At 34.6% G+C, this 12,609-nt stretch overlaps 1 protein-coding gene across 8 annotated transcripts in view; it reads left to right on the top strand.

Annotated features, from left to right (window-relative positions):
• TBC1D5 (TBC1 domain family member 5) overlaps positions 1-12,609 on the top strand; it is a 318,053-nt gene that overhangs the window by 19,160 nt on the left and 286,284 nt on the right. For all 8 annotated transcript variants that reach the window (XM_077176555.1, XM_077176560.1, XM_077176564.1 and 5 more), the window contains exon 2: positions 10,202-10,263. The gene's annotated coding sequence lies outside the window, so the exon portion shown is untranslated. The remainder of the gene's footprint in view (positions 1-10,201; positions 10,264-12,609) is intronic.

Below are 12,609 nucleotides of genomic sequence, written 5' to 3'. Positions count from 1 at the left end.
GATCAGATTCAATGAAGTCCTTTTTCACCAGAGTTATCTTGTAACTGTTACTTATAGATTGCTGCTGGACATTTTGGGTATGACTTGCTTATAGTCTCTTGTCTAATTAAGTTTCCCATTGTGGAAAGTAGAAATTCGCCAAGACTGAAAATGGAATTCAGGGGACCTACTAATGGGTAAATATTGTAATTGTGAGAGAGAAGATTAACATTTAGCATTTCCCTGACAGTGTGCATTTTTATCTGAAGTGAGGCAGAGATAAGAGAGTGCAAATGGCTGCTCTCAATCAGAGAAGGGATTGGCTTCTCCCCTTTATGTCAGTCCTCAAACCAAGTGCACCCGTAATACAAAGAGGGCACTACTTATTTTCATCATAAGGTTCTTTTTGATTGCAAACTGCCTTTATAGATTAAATAAGAAGTATGATCATTGCCAAACTGATCAAACTGGAGACTAAAAAAAGGTGCAGCTCATATAGTTAATTTTCTGTTCCACTGTTTGCTGTAACTATACGAGAGTGTAACTGTGTTGAGTTGAATTAGCTTTAAAAGGCATTGGTACAAGTATGTTTTATTAATCATCAGTTGCTACAGCTATTGAAGGTTCTATAAGGAAAATAATGTAGGTTCTGAATTAGAGGTAGCACAATAAACTTTTAATTTAGTTGGAAACTTTAATTTTGTTGTTTTCAGGTCATATTGGAGCCTGAAATATCTAATCTGTAGTGCCTAAAGATGAAAGAATTTCTTCCCTTGTAGAAATTAGATACACAGTTGCTGCTGGAAGCATTTTATCCACTTCCATTTTAACATTTGGAGTTCTTTTCTTCTATATTACAAGAACTTAAATTCTATATCTCATTCCCTTGATGAAGTTCTAACCCTGGTTTAAATATTTTCAACAAACAGTTAGAAAGAGGTGAGTGCAGTATTGTTTTGTCATGCAAAATACTAATTTGTCTTAATGAGAGATTTAGTTAAAGGAATGTAAATAGTGAATGTGTACAAAATATATCAACAATCCCTACATAAAACAAAAAAAACTGATTATTGGATATTGATATTTAATTCAAATATGTAATTTAATACAGGCATAATGACCTTTTAAAGTCAGTAGTTAATATTTCATAATAATGTTAATTCTGTCTCTTTTCAAGTACTTTATGTAGAATAGTATACTACTATGTAATTTTTTACCTATAGGATTCCACTAATATCCATTATTTTGAAAATATTATGAAATTTTCACAATTGTATGTTCCAATGTCCTTTATGTTTAGATTGTCAAAAAAACCCCAAAAAACAAAAAACTAAAAAAACAACCAAAAAACCCCCAAAAATGAAAAGGCAAGGGATTTCATTTTTCCTGCTTAGCCCCAGTTGAGGCAACTTCTCCTCTTGAGCAATATTACTGCTGATTTAAGTGTTGACATTTAAATTTCTGTTAGTTGAATCTTTCCTTATTTTTACTGTTCTACAACATGCTGGCAAAATTATAGCATTTTTAACAATTAATCCATTTTCCAGGTAAAATGGGCATTCATCAGCCTTCTAATTCATCTGAGTATTTTAGAAGATATAGCAATGTCTGACATTTGCTTTTGTGTTTTGAAGACCAGCTATTTCTACCCTTTTATATTTTAAAGTGAAGTCCTGATTTTTATTTCATTAATAGCCTCTTATACTATAAATCTAATCTGTTTTGGGATTTGAGTTAAAAAACTGCTCCTGATCTCATCTTAGTGGATAAACCAACTACTTTACAGAGTACTTGCTAACAGTGGTAGCTGTTTTATTGATGAATGTGGAAAAAGCATATAGTCCAGTGCTTTGTTCCATTCCTCTAATTTATGACACTAGTAATAATAGATGATGAATGAGATATCCAGAACATTAATAAATTATCTGAAGATGTGTACTAAATCAAAGAGGAGGAGACTAAGAAATAATCTCATATAATGCCTCCAAGAAAAGTAAGCTAATTCCAGAGTCATTTATTCAGCAATATGCAAAAACCCTGAGAAATTTGTTGAAATTGAACTGCTATAGTTAGTATGAGATTAATATAACTCAGCATTTCAAATGTGCTATTATAGACATTTGGATCGCCAGTTTCAGGTGGCAAGAGATGGAAAACTTTCAGACTAAAATCACTCTTAAATGTTTAAGTTAAAACCTTGTTTTTAAGCATGTTTAAAATAAAACCCAGCAATTTTGCCCTACAGTGATGATACTTCCATCTTCTTCCCTAAATTCATCCTTCCACTAACAGGATTGAAATTTGCAGCAGTTTTCTGCTGTGGTTTGCATTTGGTAACTTGATGATTCTGTGTAAAATAGTTACTTGTTCAAAGAGAAACTGTGCAGTCTTTCATTTCTCTTAGCACTAGAGTTTCTATGTTTTGTCCATTTGGGTGCTATGAGGCATAGTTCTCCGGGTGACCCTGGGAGTCTCAAAAGGAGTCTTCATGTCAGAAGAGGCATTTGGCCACTTAAGCAGTGTTCATGTGCCACTTTGTTATAGACAGGCAGCATCCAAGTAGTGGGCTGGATTTATGCAAGCAAACTAATGTCATTCTTATTAATCTATCTCTTGACGTTATCAGGTCCATTGTAATTCAGTCACCATGATAAAATAGAGTGACATTTAGGGAGGGCAAGTATTGGTAGAAATGAAACATCTTGGAGGTGGTATAATGTTTCTGTTTCATAAATTGACACTTAGAGTTTTTATGAATTTGATTTTTATCACATCTAGATAACCTGTGTGTGTACTTAGATAAATTTGTCATCAAAATGATCAATATTTTCTTTTTTCCTCCCTCTCTTCCCATTTTTTGGTATTTTTCCTTCCATGTATTGCACTTTTACTGGAGTTCATATGGCTGTACCAAATTGATGCAGCTGATTGAGAATATATTTTTTCTTTGTTGAGGTTATACGATGAGTTGCAAAGTAGTTAAGTGTTTTTTGTAAAACATCCTAAAAATGACACTTTCTACATCAAGGAAAATGGAAGACCCTTATCCCTGATGATTTTTGATCATATCTGATCAAATATTATCACCTGTGGGTACAGGTAACTAAACTTAGCTATTAGTTGTATTCAATGTACCCATTCTCGTGATAATTTCTTCAGCGTGAAATAGTGCCAAAGGACACATTACTGTGCAACAGGGGCAGTATAGTAAGTGGTTTTCTATATTTCGTGGATTCAGGTTCACATTTGTGACTAAGATTATGTGTAGACTGTTGGATACTAAGCCACTGATACTGAACTTCCAGATTTTTCTCACTCAGCTGTCCCTGTCAAAATCCCCTTAATAGTTTCAGTGATCTGGCTTGCAATCCCTGAACTCATGTTTGTCTTAGAACTGGACGTTTTTTAGGTATACTATTTCCTCATTTCCCAGAATGTGTTTTATTGGTCTTCTTTCTACACATAGCCTTAATTTAACATTTAACTGTAGAATTTATTGTAGTTGCAATTCTTCATATAAAAGTTGTCATCAGGAAGTATCACCAATTGCTTTCTATTCTTTGTTTCCTCTCAGTTTTTAGTAAATACAATGAGTATTGTTAATCATATGCTACTTCTAATAATCTATCTTCAAGATGAGCAATTAACACACTGTTTAAAAATAGTGAGTATTAGAAATATTGTATTATATTTATAGTAAGTAAAACACTATTTTCTTTTGTTTGTACTTTCATCTAGGTTTAGGCATCTTGTGAAAATGTTTATATAAATTGTAACTTAAATGAATCAAAGAATATCCCGAGTTGGAAAGGACCCACAGGGATCATCAGGTACAACTCCCAGCCCTGCACAGTACATCCCCAAGAGTGTCATCATGTACCTGAGAGTGATGCCCAAATGCTTCTTGAGCTCTGTCAGGCTTAATGCTGTGACCACTTCCCTGGGGAGCCTGTTCCAATGCCCAGACACCCTTTGGGTGAAGAACATTTTTCAGATATCCAGACTAAACCTCCCCTGACACAACTCCAGGCCATTGCCTCGGGTCCTGTCCCTGGTCACCACAGAGAAGACATCAGTGCCTGCTTCTCCACTTCCCCTCGCAAGGAAGTTGTAGCTGCAGGTCCTCCCTCAGTCTTCTCCAGGCTGAACAAACCAAGTGACCTCAGCTGCTTTTTGTATGTCTTCCCATCGAGACCCTGCATCCTCCTTGTGGCCCTCTGCACTCTCTAATAGCTTTATATCTTTCTTCTGTTGTGGTGCCCAGAACTGCACACAATATTCAAGATGAGGTCACCCCAGTGCAGAGCAGAACAGGACCATCCCCTCCCTTGCCCAGCTGGCAGTGCTCTGCCTGGATGCACCCCAGGACACTGTTGACCCTTCTACTGCCAGGGCACTGCTGATTCATATTCAATTCACCACCCAGGACCCCCAGTCCTTTTCCACAGGGCTGCTGTCCAGCCTCTCATTCCCCAGTCAGTCCATACATCCAGGGTTGCCATGTCCCAGCTGCAGATTCCAGCATTTGCCCTTGTAAATTGTCATTCAGCTGGTGATTGCTGAGCTCTTTAATTTGATAGGATGGTTCTGCAAGGCCTCTCTGCTATGGAAGGAGTCAACAGCTCCTCCCAATTCAGTGTTGTCATCAAACTCAGTATACATTTGAATCCTGCATCCAAATAGTTTATGAAGACACTGAAGAGCACTGGCCTAAAATAGAGCCCTGAAGAACCCCACTAGTGACTGATTGGCAGCTTGGTGTAACCCCATTTACTGTGATGTAAATGAATGTGCCATATTTATTAGTCAGATCAGGACTTCTTTGGCTCAGTCAGCCCATAAGTAATTGTTTAATTTTACTTCTTTTTCTTCATAGCTGACATTACCAGTTTTGTAATTTTTAACAGTCAAGTTCAAAGAGAAGTAGGGGTAGAAAACATTTTTAGAAACTAGGAATTATATCTATTTTCTAAGTTTATTAGATATTTACATGTAAAATATATATGTGAATTTTATTAGCATATTTGTCTTATATTTCCCACTATTTACTTCTGGCTGGTTATACTGGAGTTTCACATATAAGTATAGGATCTTTATTTCTCCTTTCCATTTATCTTAAGGTCTGCCTCAGCTACAAAAGTTATAGACCTTACAGGGAACCACCTTAAGGTGGTTAACTCATAGCACTGAATTGTGGAAGAGAAATCAGGGTCTTTCTGCACTTATATCTGTGGTGTTCAAATGGGGTTAGTGATTATAGTAGAATGTATTTCTTCTTTCTGTAGACCTGCAGACTTTCTCATTATGTTCAGAATTAAAACCAAGATCTGTTGAAGGCCACGAAGTTGTTTCCCAGTAAGGGAAAGATTGAAGAGAATTTATTTGCCTTACTGGTATTTGTCATGCTGGCAAGCCTTAGTTTAAGGAAAACAGCTATTAAGTAAGCAACAAAATCCCATCACATATTCACTAACATTCTCATTATATTCAATGTGAAATCAAGACTTTTTTAAAATCAGAGAAGTCCATTAAAGAATGTTTTAGGGGTTAAGGTGCTTATTCATGGTTGTGCAATGTGACTTTGAGTTTCTTCTGTTCCTGGTCCATTGCAAGAACTAAGAATAAGTGTATCTACATGAGTGTGCTTGTGTCTCTTTTTGTTGTAGAGAATGTTTCAGAATCTTATAGTGGGTAAATCTCACTTGAAATTAATTGGAGCTACCAGACAAAAAGAGAATAGTAGCAGAACTTACAGGGTATAAAGCTCACCTGAATAAAAGCTGAATAGCCTCTGCACCTCATTCAGTTATTAATAGAAAATTGAAAGATTCTACATTTTGCAGAAATTAAAATATCTATATTGGTATTCAAATATGCTGAGAAAGGGATCCAGCAGCTATTACTTTATCAAAATTGGTGCATGATCAGTTAGTACAGCAGCAATTAAGGCCTAAATTGGGAGAGCTTTTCTACAGAACAAGACATGATCGGATCTTTGAGAGTACGATGTAATATCCACTCTTTTTTATGAATAGACATAAAGAACAACAACTATTAATTGTGGAAGGTAATGATTGCACTTTGTATAATCTTAGAAGATAGTAAATTCTTCACTTGAAAATGTGCGCAATTTTTAATTTCTTATGTTTCCAAAAATAGGGCATCCAAAATAAAATTTTAATTGCAAATTTTAAATTTTCAGCCATATAAAAAACCAAACCAAAACAGTTCAGTTAATATGGTTAGTGATGACAACAGAGGGACCCTTTGGCCTTAGGAATGTAACTTGAAAAATAAGGATCTTAAATGTAGTGTTGTACTCTATCATATATATGACATCTGGGGTCTTACTGAAATCTAGGAATGCATGACTAAGGTTCATTGAAAAAGAGAAATGAAATTTTAAGTGGCCAAATGTGAATATTAAATAACTGCAAACTACTTGTTTGCCCAGTACAATTAAGTATAAATTATCTTTCATCAATTCTAATAAATTGCCAGTGCATTGTTTAGATAAATTTTAAACACAATAGAAGAGTGTTTATAATTTAAAAATTAAATTTTGCTACCAAAATTAAGATTTCTTAGTTTGGAGTGCTTGCAGGTTAACATATTATTGAGAAGTTCCCATTGAATTCTGCAAATCAATACAATGAAGGGTTAATTGTGAAAACTGGTAAAAATTTTATTTTCTTATAAATCAAGAAGTTGGTAAAATGTACACTTACCGTTGATCATTAGAATACAAAACTATCTGTTAAAATCAATTAACATGCATATCTGATGACTGATTGTATAAATATGAAAGTCAAATAATTGTAATCGTTAACCATGGCTTCAGGTCATATGAGTTGTCAGCTCAAAAAAAGTAGAAGAGAAAGAGGTTGATTTGCATATATTTAATGTGGCATGCTGTACATGTGGGAATTTGAGATAAACCTTTGCTGGTAATCTGCTTGTTATCTAAAAATCGACTAGGAAATGTGGGTCATAACAGTCAAATGAGCTATGTCTTGTATTGATAGGAGTTAATTCAGTAGTTTGGGATTTAACATTTTGCTATGTTTCAATATTTTGCAATTGATTTTTACCTTAGAGACAATTGGAAGAAGCTGGTTAAAAAGTTATTCAGAAATACTCAAGGTTTTTACCAAGAACATACTCAAAATTATCCTATAATGTTGTAGGAGTGAGTTTCTTTTACAGTTTTTAGTTAGACTTGTCAATATGTCAAAAACCCACTTTTTTACTTTTTGTTTTTTAAAAAATCAGATGCATTTAAAATTTTTATGAAGTACTGTAGTGTGTCACAAAAGTATCTTTCTATGTGAAGTGGACCAAGCAGATAATTTTTAATGTAATTGATCAATTGTAATAAATAGAGGGAGGAAATTGTGGCGCAAGAATGAACCTTCTAGTATTGAAATATTTATGCATTATTTAAGTTCTTAAATGTAAACTTATATGTAAACTTATAAGTTATTATGAACAATTGCCAGCCTCTTTTATTTATTTTCTTTTGTTGATAATGCTAAATATTTTGTGTAACTTTATAACAATTCCAGGAATCCTTGAAAAGTGGGTCAGAATATAGTGGCCAGTACCTTACATTAGTATAATCTGGTTAATCAGGTCTGTCCAGCCTTTTTCTTTCTCCCTGTGTTTACTCCTGAGTATTAAAAAAAAAAAAAAAAAAAACTAAATTTTGATATTACATGGCAATCTCTTTCTAAAATTTCCCTGTTTCCTATATTTGCCTGTTTCCTATATTCCTATATTTCCTATATTCAAAGGAAGCAAGCAGCAGTATGTGGTTTCTTTTGGTCTGATTTGTGCCTTCAAACTAAGAAACTTTCTGATAATGGCAATTTCAAAAGGAGGAAAATGAAATAGCTTTGTTGCTCAGTCCTTTTACAGTGCGCCTTATTTATATTTCTGCCACTGTAAAGATTTGAAATTTGTTCTTAGGTGTGGGGTACAATCCAGTTCCTTGAATTATCACCCAAATTAACTTGAGTGCCAGGAAGGGAGCCTCCATGTTGTGGCACAGCTTCCCAGATTGGGCAGAGTAGAAAATGCACATGATCACTTGATTTTTGCCATTTTTCTCAGTGAAGTACACCTGAACATCAGTGCCTTCTGCTTTAGTCTTCTGTTGACAAGTCCTTCCTCATGATCTGCATGATGTAAGGCACCTATATGATGTTTGAGGGCTGGAGGGGAAGAGGACCAGCTGGCAGAAGAGAGGAAGGGAATCAAATTCAGTTTCTGTCTTTGTCTCTTGTGTAGGGTGGAATTTGCATGTGATTGCAGGTGGGGGAAAGGTGGCAGTATTCCAAGCCATTGGCTGGTTTGGGTCCCTCTTTTAATGATTTACATGTCATATTTGAGCATGTAATTATGGCCCTCCAGCTTAGACAGAAGTAGTTGTGTGAGGAGGTGAGTTCTGTAACCACAGATTAGAAGCCCAAATTGAACATGAAAGTAATTAAAAAATGAGTAAATTTTAAAAGGAAAAAATTTGGGTTTAAGACGTCAGTAAGTGTAATTACAGTTTTAGCTCTACTGTAACTCATTGGTGAAAAATCACTGCTACCAGAGGCTCCAAAGCTGCAGATGAATGCTCTGTGACTAAATGGTTCTTCCTATAGAAGGTCTGATTCCAGAACCTCCAGAGCCATTGTATGTCCCAGTAATCCTCAAAATGTTTTAATGTGTGACAGTATAGGCTGCTTTTACAATAACTCATTGCTTTTAAAAAGAAGCATTGGGGACATAGATGATTTTTTGGGGGGCTGAATGGGGTTCAGAGATGTGGTGTGGGAATGAATTGTCATTTTCAAAGAGAAATCTGCACACTAAATGAGAATACTTTTATAAAAAAAACCCAGTCTCATTTGTCCCACTTCAGAAACACATACTGTGAGGAGAAAGTGTTTCAGGTTCCTTAAAATATAGAAGTTTTTGTACTGTTGTGTCTTGAGGCTTGCAGTGTTATTAGCTCAAAGGGGAGGTATGCTTTTTCATGATGACTATATTTAGCCAGGAGGAATAGTCCTTTTTAAAGCAAATTGAAATGAGTGTATGAGAGCGTGAAATTATCAGCAGCACTGGTGCACATTTACATTACTTCTACATACTCTTTTGAATGACCACACAACAGAACAAGTACTTCATTTCCACTGTGTTGATTTTTCTTGACAAAACATGGCAGTCTATCCAAAGGAGGGTGTTTAGCCAAGATAAATATAAAATTTATGATTAAGCAAAGTGTTTTCTTATTATAATCCCTAAAGAGAATTTGAGACTTGTTAAATATAACGTGCCCAGGTAGTTTTAAGAGTAAATTATCCTTTATGCTTTTAAATGCTGAAATACAGCAGCACCATCAGCAATTTGAAATACTGCTTCCAGAAACAACACTGCACACTTACTTTCTTTGAAACAAGGAGCAAAAACCCATGCATGTATGCAACATACAACTTCAGGTTTGATGTATTTCTTCATTTTTGTAGTCCATACAGAGATAAAGAATCCATGTCAGTAGCATGGTTTGTAAAACTGTCTTGTTCTTCCCTGTATGTAATGTGTGTTATGGAAGAAAGCAAGTAAACCTTTTTTGACAGAACAGATAAAAGTTGGTAGCATGATTACACTTGTGGCACATTTCTTCAACTGCTGTATTTACAGAGTACCACTTTGAAGAAAGCTGTGGTGACTGTCAATATTATTCATTAAAATAAATGGAGACTGAAAATTGATTGAGGAGAAGAGTGGATTTTGACCTTTGTGGTACCAATGTTGGCGTTGGAGTGCAGTATTCTAATTAAGTTGTGAATGTACTTAGATAGTGGATATTAAATGATCTCACTGTATTCTTTCAAGGACTATGAACTTCCAAAATCAAGGATAACATTAGATGTCAGCCAAGTATTTTGTCCTTCTCGTGGTTTGTCTTTACATCTGAATTAGTGCCAGTTTGCACAGATTGTGTGTCAGCTTAAATACAAGAAACAGGCCTCAGTCTGCTTGAATTCGTTCCACCAAAGACTTCTAAAAACTTTCGGTAGTCTGCAAACTGTAATGGTTGTTTCGCATTAAGTTGCTTTGTAGAATTATAAAACAGCTTTTCTTGTGCTTTCAAATAAAATGTTGTCATCTGCTAATGAATGAGATACCATCTGTAATAATTAAGGTTATTCTACTTGTTTTTCCCCTGCAGCAAAACTTCTGAAGGTTTGCAGAAGACAATAAGAGAACCACCAAGAAGGCTATTTCAGTGTTGTAAGTACTGCACCCAGGAAAAAAAAAGAAATATGTGAATTAAGAATGTTGTAAAGAGATTTTCATTTTTGGGGGGAAAAATGAGCTACATAAAGGGATTACATGTAAAATACAGAGCAGAATGTATTGTAGCAATCATGTTAATAATTTACAAGGGAAAAACTGCACTCTTGTAAAATCTAAAATTGTATCCTTGTGCAGTGTAATCAGGAATTCACCAATAGCAGTGAAAAATATTTCTCTATCCACCAAAGATTGATCTAGTTTATATACATTTGTTTATTTAAAACTATCAGAATTTAGAAAATCATTGTAGTTTTGTAGGTTTGTCATTTGTTTTAGTGACTTATTGTTTAGGTTATTTTGCAGAATTATTTATTTGCTGATTTATTTATGTATTTCATTATTTATTTATTTGATTATTTAGTAAATTATTTATCTGATGAATTATTAATACATCTTCATGACATGCTTTAAATTATTTATAACTTAATTTTGAGTTTATTGCTTTTCGACGCTGCATTGTTACTGACTAGTTTTGATTTTTTTTTCTTAGTTCTTGAAAATTAAAGTACTAGCTCTAAGGCAAAAGTATATTCTTTGCAGAATCCATAGATGGTTTTCAATGAAGTAATTTACCATGTAGATACTAATTTTGTTTAGTTTTATATTCCTTAATACCACTTTTCTACTTACTTTGCTTTTGCTTCCATGATTTCATAGGTGTGCCAAGATAAAATGAGTGACCTTTAAGGGGCAAAGATAAACGTCTACTTTAAACTGTGTAGAAATAGAGTAGTTTTATTTCCCCTTAATAAGTGTTCTTTAATTATTCTTCAAGTTAACATATATTTTTGTCCCAGTAAAATGAATGTTTTTAAAATGAGGCTTTTGATGTTTGAACTAAATACATTTAGCTTTTAATAAGAAAATAAAATATTCACATTAATAACCCATATGGAGAATTCTTTTTCAGTGGCGAGGTTTTAAATACATGGGGAGGAATGCTGGTATCTTTAGATGACACATGCAGAAAGAGATACATGGTAAGGGAAGGAAGGTGGATGGATAGTAAGGGGTTTCTTTTCTCCCAGGGTTTTTTGAATGCATAGAAATTTATAAGCTCTTCAAATTTAATATGCCTGTGTTATTGTACAGAAACTACTTCCAGGTTCTGTGATCACAAAGAATAATTTCTAGTGCACAACATAGTGTGAAACCTGTTTTTGCGTTCCTTTCCTCTGCCAATCAAAAAGGTCTGAAATATCACCTTTATTCCATAGAGGCTTGAATGACTGTATAAGGACAGTGTAAGGGGCCAATTTCAGGCTTTAGCTGTGGGCACCAGCTCAACAGAGTTTAAAACTGGTACCTGGGATCAGAATTTGACTTTGAGTCAATTATGAGTGATGGACTCTTGAGGGCCAGTGAGCCACCCTGTTCCTGAAGTTGCCTATTTATTTGGCCTCAGTTCCCAGTGAGTACCTCAGGCAGTCCGAAAGCACCTTGCAGGACTGACAGCCCTGTTTCAGAGCTGTAATGAATAGGGCAAAGCAGCAGTTCCTCTGCAGAAGTGCCATGTGCATAATGTGGCCTTTATTCCATGTTTAGTGCTTGAAATGAATTACTATATACTTTAAAGTTTTAACACAGCATGGAAAGGCTGCATTGTACATTTCAAGTTTCAATGCTGTTGAAATACAGTAGAAATGGCCTCTGTAGACAGGTTTCACTATAGAACTTAAATTATGCATGTGTATATCCAAATTCCTTATTTTGAAATATTGAATGTATGAATATTTAATTTGTATCTTGCTTTAGTATCTTCATATGCTTGCCTTAAAGGAAGCTGTTTCCTTTGATTTATATACATGGATAAAAATGTGTGTACAGTATGTATCAATAGTTTTTCTCTCTGTGGTGTTAGATGAACAGCTTTAGATAATGATAGCTACTGATTTTTATTCTGCAGCTTGCTACCATTGTATAAAACGTAAATTTGCCGTATTTGTTCTATTAATCTTACTTGAATTTCAAATTCATTTGCTTTCCAGAAATATTTTCTTAATTACATGCGTTAAGAAAAGTCAAGTATGTTGCGGATCTTAATGATGCAGTATTTTTGGTGTGTGCACAGTAACAAAGCTCTGAATATTATTATTTGGGGCAGAGTTCCAATCTGAAATTTACATTTCTTCTTATTTGAATGTTTTCACTGAAGCTGAGAACTCCAAGGGAGTTCCTCAACATATCCTAGTTTATGCGAAATGCTCTCTGAAATTTAGTACCCTCTTATTTCCTTTTGTAAATGAGGTCTTATTGTTGAATAAGACCTATTATAAGCAG

The sequence above is a fragment of the Agelaius phoeniceus genome, chromosome 1 (assembly GCF_051311805.1).
Source record: "Agelaius phoeniceus isolate bAgePho1 chromosome 1, bAgePho1.hap1, whole genome shotgun sequence".
NCBI lineage: Eukaryota > Metazoa > Chordata > Aves > Passeriformes > Icteridae > Agelaius > Agelaius phoeniceus.
The sequence above is the reverse complement of the archived record's forward strand: the minus strand, read 5'-3'. Positions and strand labels throughout refer to the sequence as shown.